Source organism: Athene cunicularia, assembly GCF_003259725.1.
Source record: "Athene cunicularia isolate RWA chromosome 2 unlocalized genomic scaffold, athCun1 chr2_part1, whole genome shotgun sequence".
Lineage (NCBI taxonomy): Eukaryota > Metazoa > Chordata > Aves > Strigiformes > Strigidae > Athene > Athene cunicularia.
This window is the reverse complement of record NW_020799095.1, coordinates 35,099,979-35,113,112: the sequence shown is the minus strand read 5'-3', so window position 1 is coordinate 35,113,112 and position 13,134 is coordinate 35,099,979.

Here is a 13,134-nt window from a genome sequence, read left to right as displayed (position 1 = left end):
GGAATGAGTGTGTTGGAATCAGTGTGGATTTCTGATAGTCTAATTAATGGCATAGTATATAGCCTCATACCATGCAATGTTAAGTGGTGCACTATGATCCTAAATAAGAGAAAGTTCGAGAGGAATCAGACAATGTACAATGAACGCTAATTTTATGGCACTTATCCCATTTGCTGTGATAAATTGCATGTTTTATTGACAGGTATATCTTATGAATTATATTTACAACTTTTGAACTTTTTAATTCTCTTTTCATATATTTTCTTTCTATTAGTAGCACAATATAATACCATGAAGTATGAAATTAATTTAAAAATTTTGCATCTTTTGATACCACATTCATGAATATGGTTAGAATAACAGTAGACAGTCTCTCCAATCCTTTCTGCCAGAGAGCATTTCCAGTGGAGGTATTCATAAAGTAATAGAACAAGTACAAGGCTGGCAGAATCTCTAGCTGTACAGAAAGAGTTTAAGTTAATACATCCAGGAAGGCAGGTGGTTTTGTCACTTATGCAGGTAATGGGCAACAGGTTGTTATAGAAAACTTGATCATTACAGGCGAAAAATAATGTAGGTTGTATAGTGCTGCTCATACAAGAGGAAAAAGGATTTGTCTTTAAAAAACATGCATTGTTTTGTACTGTGAAACATTTTGCAAGTTCTAAGATTTTACCTGAGTATATTTTATTACCAATACGGATTTTTATGCTTTCTGTGAAGTCAAAACTGGGCAGAATATGTTGTCAATATTGTGGATGCTTCCTCTGTTCTTGTGGTCTCTGCAGATTGAAGTACACTATGAAAACTACACTAGTTTCAAGTGGTGCTTTTTTATTAAATTTCCTACTTTGAAATATTACGTTGTTTTAAAAATACTGTTTAGACACTTGCCTCTGTTAATATTATATTGTAATATGTTTTAAGAGAACTTTACTGAAATAAATAAACCAGTAAGACTTCATTGGTGGTTTTGTTCTGTTCTGAGGAAGGCTAATTGCGGCTATTGAGATTGTTACCAGTGACACTTTTGCGGCCAGGATTTCACAGGTTTTATCTGAATTAGCTACCTCTGTTTGCTGAAGTGCCACTAAATAAGAACAGTAGTAATACACATTTCTAGAGATCATCTAATCTCCCTGTATTCTGTTCCCACTGTTGTAACTGGAGATTTGGGAAGATGAAAATCATATTTGATGCTACTATACTGAGCAGTACAGTTTACCTTGGTCATTGCTACCACCCTAGCAATACAGAGAAGAAAAATGAGAATGCATTTTTTTAAAATAAATTTGTCCTGCCTTTGTGCTTCATACAGTCTGTCTTATGTGGAAGTTTTGACTGTTGTGGAGGGTCCTGATCAGAGCTTTGCAGTAACACAGATATGCTTTTGTCAGGATCTGTGCAAGTTAAAGCTCCTGTGTTCTCAGTAGAGACACTTTACAGTTATTTGAAATTATACAACTGTTTCTTCTTTTTGGAGATATTATTGTTTATTAGATCTGAACGAAAGAGAGGTGCTGTCAGATGACCTCCATTTAGAAGTAATTTTGAAACAGATTCCTAAAAAAACACCCGGTTTGAGACTTAATTTTTATTTATTTCAGCCTTTTGCATTAAAAGTAAAAATAAAAATTTTGTTATGTGTTTTTCGCCAGTTGCATTTGTGCAGATTGGAAGGGCTCCAAGAAATAATTCCTTCAAGAAGGGAATTACAGACATCATTAACATAGCTTAAATTATCCAGGGATGAAATTTAGAAGGAAGGAGAAAAGAAGTATTTGTGAAATACTGGTGAAAACAGAACCATTCTTCTCCAGGCTAGATCTTCTGACCTTCAGCAGCTGATATGCCCTTTCCATAACAGCCCAAACCATCTTTGGCAGCCAGATCCAATGGCTCTCTCAGATTTGCCCTGTGTTTCTCTTCAGCAGTCTGACGTTCACTTGTGCAACATCCATGCACACATGTCTAGAAACTGTGCAACCAAGCCTGGTGCCTCGTCCTCTGCTTGAAGGGTTTGCTTTATAATAAGGCACAGAAGATACTGATTGTGGTAGTGGCATTGCCTGTGCTGCTGTGGTAGTGCTGCCTGACAGATATAGGTAGTGAGTGGGCCTCAAATAGCTGCCTTGCTAATATGCTGGACTTTAGCACCTCTGTAACTATACATGTATACATGTCTTTCACTGTCTGGCTGTAGATGTACCAAAGCCAAATAACCACAAAAGGGGGATCCAAGAAACTCTCGTTTGCATTAAATAACAGAATTGTTATTGCTGAGATGGATTTTCTTGGCCAGCTGCAGTTTGTGTAGCTTTCTGAAGTCCTTCCTTGGAGCTCTGCAGGCATGTTGTGACCTGCAGGATTGTATCTGTTGTTTGTAGGCTCTTCAGAAGAGAAACTAACCACTCTGCAGTCTAGTACAATCTTGTTAAATGACATCTCTTGAAAGTAGCCTCAAGAGACTGGATGTAATTTCCTCACTAGAAGGGTGTTAATGCCTGGCTTTAGCAGAAGCTTGAAGTAAAAGCCTGTCATGTTAGGGAAAAAAAAAAAAAAAATCTATATCCTTGGGTTAAAGAGCATTTTTTTCTAAAAGAAGAACTGTGGAAAAAGGGTTTTCAAAAGTTTCTACATCTTATGAAAACAATTTTTATAGTTTTCCCCTTTACCCTTTTTTCCACTTGAAAGGTAGAGGAAAGAGGAGAATAAGAAAGTGAAGGTAGGGGGAATGGAGATAGAAGGGAAGAAAAGCAGAAGGAAAAAGCAATCTCTGGTGTTTAGGTAATTTAATATATGAGAATTTAAACTAGTTTTCTTCAAAACTTTCTCAGATAAATGCTTGTTTTTTCAACCAGTTGTAAATGAAAATTTGTTCAACTGAAAATGTCTATCACATTTGGCTTAATTTCTGTCTCCATCAAAGCACTTCCCACCCACCAACTTCTGTAAACTTCAGTAATATTAGAGTAGCCTGAATATGCTTAAGTATTTTAAGCTGTAGCTGGAACATTAAGTTGGGTAATTGGGTTAAGTGCCAACTTATCTTTGGAAATCTCTAGATATACTTGTGGGTTTTGGCATGCAAACCTCAGTTTTCATCATTACCTCTTAACTGTGTTTATATTGGTAACTGCTTCTCATTAGATAAATGAGCCTTCTCTGAGCTCCACTGCTACCATCACTTGAATGCTAATGGTACCTAATGTTGCTCATTTAAGTCTCCTTTGGGTATTTCTCTATTATACAGCAGTCAATAATGTAGACATGTACTAAGTGTCTTCAGGACCTCTGTACATGTGGGATGTTGACAGAGTGTTCTTGCCACAGTCAGTTTTTCCTGACTTGCTTCAGTATTTTAAACATAAGTTGAAATTGGCTCAGGAATCTATATGATAGATATAGGCTTTCAAAGCAAATGTGATCTGGTGAGTGATGTAGACTGGTAATCACATCTGAGTTGCATGATTGCAGCCTTCCCTTGCGGAGTATAAAAAACTTCTGAGAATATTCATAGATTAAATGCAGGTGTCTTGAGTAAAGAGCTGGAGATGCTTTGGATCAAACTCAAATAAAAGCCTCATACTACTCAGAAGGTCAAAAAAGTAAAAAGATTTAGTATATACTGTAAAATATGCTGTTTGTTGAAGGAGAAGTACATTTGTTGGTTTTATTAGGAGAGGAGAATGAAAACGTGTGCTTTATGCCAAGTAGATAAGACAGATTGCCTAAGATACCTTTATGCCTGAAAATGTTCTGTATTTCACTTTTTTCTTGAACACGTACCCAGATTTGTTTAAGCCTTTGCTTCAAACTGCTGCCATGTCAATGACTTAAACCAGGCTTGATTCATGCTAAAACCTCTTTGAGGATATTTTTCCTCCCATACACCAGACAAACAATACTTTTTAAACACATCTGATCAATCCTTGGGAAATAGTGTCCAATACTGCAAATCTCTGGAAAGATGCGAGTCCTGTGATTCTGGCTGAGGCCGCAGTTGTTATCCTCAGCTGCTTCAGCCTCCTGAAGCCCTTTTGCCGAGGTGGTCAAGCTTTCTCTCACCTTTTGGTATTGCTAGAGGGATGCAGCAACAGCTGTCTTGCCTGGGAAGCTGCAAAAGTTTGTTTTGGATCAGCCATGAATGTTTTTTTCCTCTGATTTTGGCCATTCTGCCTTCCACCCTCCTTTCATGGTCAGCCATGAGGCTGAAAATCCACTGTTCCCACATATCCACCCCTGATGTGCACATTTACTTCTGCTCGCTCATGTTTTGGTGTGTCACTGTGGTTTGAATCATTGTTTTGTTGGCTGTAGCCTTCCCTCTCATATTCATCTGCGAAGCACCACATACAGTTAAGCATCATGTATGTCTGAGAGGCTTAGATGTGCATAACCGGAGATGTTTTGTCCCATTTGGCCCTGCCTACAACCTTGTTGACCAGGATAGTGGCATTCTGCAGGAATGGTGGGAGTCAGCAGCATTTGTGAAGAGCGCATGCAAAACCCCTCTGGTCATGACCTGGTTTTGACATTCTGTGTTTTGACTGTCCTCAGGAGTTCCTTTCTTTGGTTAAAAAAGGGAGATAAAAACTCTTATAATGCTGAGAACAAATATATTTTTTCTATGCCCAGTTTTTCTCCCTGTTACTTGTGTATCTCAAGCTAAGGCAGCAAACAGCCTGCTTTCCTTCTGTACAGTGTCACTGTGCTTTATGCTGCAAGTTCTGAGAACATTTTGACAAGCCTGATCCTGCAAGCCTGCTGTGAGCCTTGAAGAACTACTTCAGAGCCTGAATAAGTAAGCTAGAGCCCAAAGTGAAATGGGGAAAAAAATCAAGTGCACAATTTTAGGTTATCCATCAACATCATACCACCCGGCTCCTAAGAACAGTAACTTTTAATGGAAATGACATTTTGTAAAGTAAGCCGTAAAGGTCAATCCAGAGCCTACAACTTGCTTGGTACTGTGGCAAACATGCAGTCATTTCTCTTCTATTGCATAGCTTGGAGTAAGAATCAAAGTGGACTTTGGTGCACCATTCACCCATAGGCCCTGTTCTCAGAGGAGGTTTTCATTTTTTCATTTCCCACTCCTGGATATATATTAAGTTCACAAACATTCCCACAGTTCTGCTTTTCATACTTTGAGATGACTTGTTTGCATAACAGTGCTCTTGCAGTGTTTCACACCTCTTGGTACCGTCCCTTGCTCTAAATAAGGCTATTGAAGCACTGATATCCTTGAAAAGTTGTTTCAGGTCTCTGTGTATGCATGTGCTCTTGAGAATTCGTTTATATCCTGGGAGAAGAGAGAATACTTCTCTTTTCTTACCTTTTCAGTTGTCCCCAAAGTCAACTATGAAAAGATCTGCTCTCATCCAGTCTTTCTAGCACTCAATTTCCATAGAACAAAACACAAACCTGTGTTTTCTGTTCTGCATATAAAATGTTGATAAATACCTACAATATTATTGGTGTGCTACTGATAAAATCTGTTTCAGAATTGATAATCTTTAACTTCAAGGTAATCCAAATCATCAAATAGTTCAGCTGGTTTTATCATGACTATAAGGTTAAAACTCAAAATGTCATAATACTAACATTAATATTTTGACTAATAAGAAATACAAGTTCTTTAAGATTTGCTTAAAAATACATGGCTGGGGAAATGGGTCTTTTAGCTCATGGTCACCAATACCTTTTATAAAAGCTATTTTGGTGAAGACTATCATAAAGATGCTTTTCTCCTAACCCCACTTATTTAGATGTAGTCTCTGGGATTATGGCAGCTACATCATGTAGAACAGTTTATGGCTTTTTTAAAGTTATGCCAGAAGCCATTTTAGGGCCAGGAAAGTGCTTGTGGATTTAAATTTTCTTTCTACTAACCTGCTCTACTCCACACAGCTTGTCTGGCATAAATCTGGCAGCATTAACAGTTTCTGAGTTGGATTTAGAAACAGTAAGAGTTCCAGAGGGCAAAATAAATAGAACAATCCTTGGTACCTGGTAACGATGATTGGACAGCTATTTCACATGAAATATCCCTTAGCAAAGTCCTTTCAAGTGAACTTTATGTGATGAAGAAAATATTAAATGCAGACTGTGATGCTGCAAAGAGTTTGTTTGTATAAAAGGTATCGGTATCTGTAAGTGTAAAAGTGTAAGTCCTAGAAGTAATGGGAATACTCATGCACAATAAATGTGGCCTGTAGTTAAGATCTGGGGGACATGAGCTGTAGATGCTGTAATTTTATTTACATAAGGCAAATACGTGAAGTGTATAATGCTCAATGGTGCGTGACCCTTGACACTGTTGGCTTGACACTGTTGTTTGCTATAAGGCACCTAAGTGTTAAAGCACTTTCTGTAACTTTGCCTATGGTCACAAGGGATAATGAATTCAGCCAGCTCTTCAGGCAGTATTTAAATCACAGTGCAGATATAAAAGTCTTTGAAGTTTGTTTCTGTCCAAGCTGGGTACAGTATTTTTCGACCAGGTCAGAGAGTGTGTGGAAACACTGAGTAAACAGGCCGGGCTGGCTCTGCGAGGGGGCCCCTCGCTGAAGCTCAGGAGTCGATGTGATGGAAGCTATGTACCACAGTGCTTCCCAGGAAACCAGTGGATATAAATTCACTGGACTTGACTCTGATGGAAAAGTGTTGACAGCTTCTAGTCACATGCATCTAAATTTATGGAGTGAAATTTATGAATCTCTTCTGCAATCATTATTTTCAGCTATCTAAAAGATCCACATGGATTTGCTCTCTTCCAATAAATAACCACTTTGAAATAGGTATTTGAATTACAGTTTTTCTGGTAAACTGAAAATCTTTACCTCAGTAGCAATACTGTTACTAACTGACAAGCTATATCACCAAGGTCTGGATCCTTGCTTCAAGTGACAGCTACTCAATCTGTATGCAAGCTCTCAGTCCAGACTTCAAAACTAATATACTCTTACCAGTCACCAAAGTATCAATGTAGTCCTGTTAAGAACAGCGTTTGAGGAGCCAGACAGTAGCAATGACTTGTCTCCACACCAGGAGCATGAGTGGGAGCTTGCAGAAAGTACCAACCTGTCCCCAAAACGCCCAGTGCCTCCATTCAAAAGCAGAAACCCATGCACCCAGCACTGATGTTTTGTCTGCTGCAGTAGCTCCGGCCTGTGTGCAGGAACATCCCCCCACATTTCATGTCCTTGCAGCCAGCCAGGTGAAGGGGAAAGCCAAGGTGGTGATTGCGTTCACATTGCCCCAGAGGTGTTTCTGTGCCCATCAAAGCTGTCAGTAGCGGATCTGACTACTGGAGAGGATTTTTTTCTTCCAGTGAAAAGCTCTGAGCAGGGGAAGGTCTTATTTATCACTGCCTCAGCTTAGCAGTCATAAAAGTGGCAATAATAGTTAGCTCATAAGGACAGTAAAAGTGCAGGTCTCCAACCCTGGGGAGGGTTTTGACAAATGGCTACCTGCTAGACTGGAGGTGTTGCTGGCTTGGAGACAGATGGGCTCATCAGATGAATGTAGGTAAATGATAGAGAAATTACTGTAGGCATAGTTGAGGTAGTTACAATCTCTTTATCTACTGTTGGCATCTTTTGCCTTCGTAGTTAACTCATTTTTTCTTTTAAAGAGACCTTCAGTAACCAAGGAGTGAGGGATGAGTGGGCCCCTTGGGCACAAAGAAAAGGACGTCTTTTGATTTTGGTGCCATAAGTTAAAAAGCTGTGTTTGCAACAAGTCTTTGCCTCAAATTATTTTGTTACAAGTTGCATGGGCTTCTAATCTGCAATCACTTCATGATAGATTTCCATTCTAGTCCTTGCTCTTTTTCAAAGATATGTCTTTTCTGTGTTCTTAAGTATATCACAATATTCATCAGCTGATATTCACTGTAACCATTAGTTAGAATTTCTGTACAGATTTAGATGAGTGGTAACTGAACATTAAATATACACTCATTTCCAAAAGGAGAGGAATACACAGTCTGCAGTTTGCCTTGTACAATGTTTTGAGCCATACACATATTGTTATATTTCTCCTCTCATATTTCTGATTGATCAAATCATTGTCAAAAAGAATGTTATGTTTCAAGTAGCTTTTCTTTTGGGCTTGAGTCTATTTCTGAATGTGAATGTCCATACTGACTTGCCTTAGGTGCCCTGAGATCAACACTGAAGTCCTCAAAGACTGAATTAATCTGACATAAGAAAATACTCAGACACAGAGGATGTAAGAATGAAAACAGAGGATGTCACAGTCACTCTCTTCCCTCAAATTCTGTAGAGTCCAGCTAAACCATTAACCTCATTTGATACAACGAGGTGTGTTGGTCTGCTTAATATTATTATTATATTATAATCATAATATTATTGTAATTTCTATTATTAGAAAGAAAAAGCATGTGTGTGGGAAGAAATCTGGGAATTTCTACATCACAGGCCTTGAAAATATTTTGGGGCTTAAACTTTCACAGCAGAATTATTTAAGAGTGTTTTTCTAAAGGCAAATTAAATAGCATTCTGTACTCTTAACTTCTTTTTTTTATTTGTCTTTTTGCAGCTTGTTCATATTTTAAATTAAAAAAAAATCTGGGAAAAGTATTTCTCATGGACAGATGAAGTTCATTAAACAGATGTAGACAGTAGACTCTTCAAAGATGGTTTTAGGACATGGGTGTTTTCCCTTTTTGAGGACTATTGAAGTTAGGTTTGTATTAATAATGACAAAAGTGATGTCTTCAACCGTCTAAGTGAATTAATTCTCAGTCACCTATTTGTCCAGACCAGACAGTCTAAAAGGAAAGGGTACTTTTGACAAACAGCCGCAGACTGGCAGAACAGGATGTGCTATTCCTCCTTTCCATAGCTCACACTGTGCAATTGAGCCCCAGTTTAGAGAACTCCCCTGGATGTTGCCGAGTTTTTGAGACATTTTTTCACACCAGGCTCTGACACGCAGTTTGTAACACTCCGAACCCATTGTACATCCTGAAATCACTGTGGTCTACTCTATTCACCGTGGACCATTATTTAGCTTTTTTTGGTGCTCTTGCTACTTACCTCCAGCTCTCTTAAAGGGGACTGAAAGCCTATTACCACGCTCTGTGTTTTCAGTGTATTACCTGTCAACCACAGCTTACCCTGAGCACCCTGTGTTGTTTTGTCTTCACTAGGTATCTAAAAAATGCACGTTTCAGCGTAGCAATTTCTACAATAAGAATAATGAGAAATAATAATTGTTCTAATTGTTTCTGTGTTCTAATAAGCACCAAGTTTGCTGGGCATGTGATAGACTAGAAAAGAAAATAAAAATAAAGGGCAAGGAAAATACAGCCTGAGCATTGGGTAGCCTATCAGATAATCTATTCCTTCATCTTCCCTAAACAAAAAAGACCTCCCACCCTTTCTTCTTTTCCAAACTTACAGGCAGCTGTGCTGGTTTGAAGATGGAAGTGAATGATAAAAAGTTGGCTTTTGATGGGTAATGTCTGCTCATTTCCTTATCTCTTTCTGTTGAATTTTTAATAAAATTACCAGTATGCTTATGGTAAGAGATTTTTTCTATACCTTTATTTGTTTCTGAAATACGGAGCCCCAAAACACATCCATGTTTCCCTGCTACATTCGGGGAAGAAAGTGTCACATATCCTTGGAAATTAACCTGGCACCGTTCCCTGGAAATGGTCTGGTGGCCAGTATCAGGAGCTGGAGTCTTATTGTCTTTATGCTTTCCTGAGCAATTTATTTCTGACCCATATCAAAGTCATGACACTGGGTGGATGACAGGTACCACTGCTGTGTTCTTGTTTAGACATCGGGAATCTGACCCAGAAAGTGCTGGTATGGCTGGGTAAGTGGCTCAATCTATTTGCTGTTGCTCCTTTAAAAATGGGATAAAATGCCACTATACTGCAGGGGTATTATGAGGGTAAAATTCGTTATTAATGACTGTGAGGTATTCAGATGTAGTGGTAATGAGGCTATATGGATGTCTGGAGTATGTGCTTCACTGCACATCTGAAGAAAAACATGTCTGTTTCCTTGACAACCCCTCTGCATCTGTACCATTGTAGCTGTTCTCCACCGTAAGTGGAAATACCAAGCATCATTACTGAAGCTTGCTCACATTTTGCTCCATTCATATTCTGCTATTAAAAGAATTCTGTTTGTTGCTTTGACAGTGTGCTACTCTGAATGGTGCAGGCTTATTCCTCCCCCTTCCTTCCTCTCTTCCTCCCTCTCTCTCCCCAGGGGTGCAGAACCCCCTTTTTCTCTACCATCAGGATCCGTGCTCACTCCTTCTAGGAGGCTGATTCGGCTCAGCTGATAGCAAACTAACCTGCAAAATGCAAAAATGAAATAAAGGAATAGTTTTCTGCTGAGCTGCCTTTCAGAGGGGTCGGACTGGCATTTAGTGCAGCGGGGATGGCAAGGGCCAAGCAAGAGCAAAGAGGGGCAGGAGAAAGGGGAGCCATGGAGAGGAAGCTTAGCTGAGCCATCTTCTCTGCTTGCAGCAGAAGCCTCAGGATCACCCCACCAAAGGTGGGAAGCAGCAGCACTTCTCTAAGCGGTGCACAAATGTGGTAATATAGAAACACATCATGTCCATGTCTGTGCATTGCCCTTGAGAAAATTAAAACAACATGAACTTTCTGAACAACAATTAGTGCTGCCATCTGTTACTGTCAGCACATGTACGTGACAACCTTGGGTTCACTTCCTTGGGAAGAGCTGTGTGTATTTCACTTATATTACCCATAAATGTTTCCCTTTTAGCAATGTGGAAATGTGATCTTATCTAACAGTTTTATCTTGACATGTGTCATGCTTGTATGAATACCTTTACATAAAATTAATATCAAAGAGATCTTCTGCAGTTCTGAGCTGCATACGGTCAGCTCACCTGCTCAGGACAGGTGAGATTTTATAGCCCATGGAAGCCCAAGGACTGCTCATGTGAGAAAGTGCTCACCACAGTGCAGCCTCATCCTCCTAATGCAGCCAGTGTCTGTGTCCTCCTTTGAACTCTCGTGTCATAAGATGATTTGTGGTCTCCGAAGATCCAGTCCTACATATGGAGAAAAGCAAATGTATTGTGTTTAAATAATTGTCACCAATTTCAAAATAAAAACTTCAGGTTTCAAGAGGTCAGTTCTTCTCACTGTCAGTCTAGCCCTATTACCATGTAAAGATATAAGTATCTTTACATGGTAATTGGAAGTAGAGCCAATAAAATGGTGGAAAGGCAGCTGAGCTCAAATTCTGTTGCTCTGCTTGCTCCCAGCACCTATGTCTCTGCAGCTTGATTCCCCACAGGTTCATTCCACTGACCAGTACTTCACTTGTTTGCATCTCTGTTCATTAACAGGTTTGCAGCTCTGTCCATTTGCACTGGGTGACATCCCAGGAAAAAGTTCCAAGCAAGAGGATTAAAGCGTTGCAAAACTGAGTATGAAAATAACTTTCTGGTTAAGAACTGTTTTATGATTATGATGAAGCATGGAATGTGGGCCACAAAGTCTGTCCTGTAAAACATTCATTCAGTGTTTATGTGAGCATGATATCACCACAATTATACCTTTAGTGTGAGCGAGCCCTCCATCTGTTATCTAAAAGCTGGAATGTGAATAAATGCAAAAGAAAGGAGAACCTGACTTATTTTTGTCAAGCACTGAAGGCAGGTCGAGGAGACTTTGTGAAATCTAGGAAGATTATCCTAACAGTTCCTCCTTATGGTGCATGTTTTACCTCTTTCAAGTTTATATATCTCCTTTTGTCTGAAATAGGTTAGTCCCTAATAAAATCTGTTTCTTGTAGTAGTATTTGTTCCAAATTTAAAAAGGAATTGCTCTACAGTATCCTGGGAGACCATTTTCCATTTTAAATGCAATGCTAATTAAACGTACGTACTTTAATGTTAACATAAATCAGTTCCCAATTTACATGCTACCAACATCTTACGAAATACCATTTTCCTTGATTCCAATGGGATCTTCCTCGGTGTGTTTTGTGCAAGTTATTTAATTAAGTGCCTTTATTTTGATGTGAACACACACACATATAGTATCTACATATGAAGTAGAGAGAAAAAGCAACTGGGATTTATCTTTTTGGGGCAGGTGTGGGTTGAAATTCCTCTTAGATATAGGATCCCACTGAAACCAAATCTTCTAAAACATTCTAAGTAGCCTGATGGGAAAAAGGACAAATGTCCTTATGTGTGTTTGTGAGAAAGGACTGACACAGATGTCTAATTCCAGGACAGGGCTCGGGGTTGCTAATCCAAACTGAAAATAGTTGCTTTCAGCAGCTTTCATACAGGAGCTAAAATCCTTGGAAAAGATCGAACTTCTCTCCTCCTCATTTTTTGCTGACTGTTTCGTGCAAATCTGCAATCTCCAGGTGTATTGACTTTTGATAGGGATGTTCAGTTTCTCTGAGAATTATGAAGGGACTTGAGCATTTTCATGTCCAGCAGGTATTTTAAAAAGTGAGCATGGACACAGCAGCAGAGCTGCTCTATAGGAAGTGTACACAGAATGGCAGAATCTTTGCATTTGACATAGGTACCAAGAAAGTGACAAAGAGATCTTATTGGACACATGTTTACTTTAATGAAGGGCAGGGTAGGCGAACATATATCTATATCTATATCTATATCTATATCTATATCTATATCTATATCTATATCTATATCTATATCTATATCTATATCTATATCTATATCTATATCTATATCTATATCTATATCTATATATCTATATCTATATCTATATATCTATATCTATATCTATATCTATATCTATATCTATATCTATATCTATATCTCTATATCTATATATCTATATCTATATCTATATCTATATATATCTACCAACAAAAATATACTCCAGAAATATGGGAGCTATATGGGGAAACACAGCAATTCCCTGTGCTGGGAAAAAGACTCAAGTGTGACAGAGACCTCAGTGAAAATAAACTTCAGGATTCAGTAGGCACTTCTGCAAGGGATTAACGCAGCAAATGTGCATTTGCCTCTAACAAGAAACAGAGTCCTAAATTTAATGCAAACTAACTAGCCCATTAAATTTGGGTCACAGCAGAGATGGTGAGAAGCAGAGAAGCA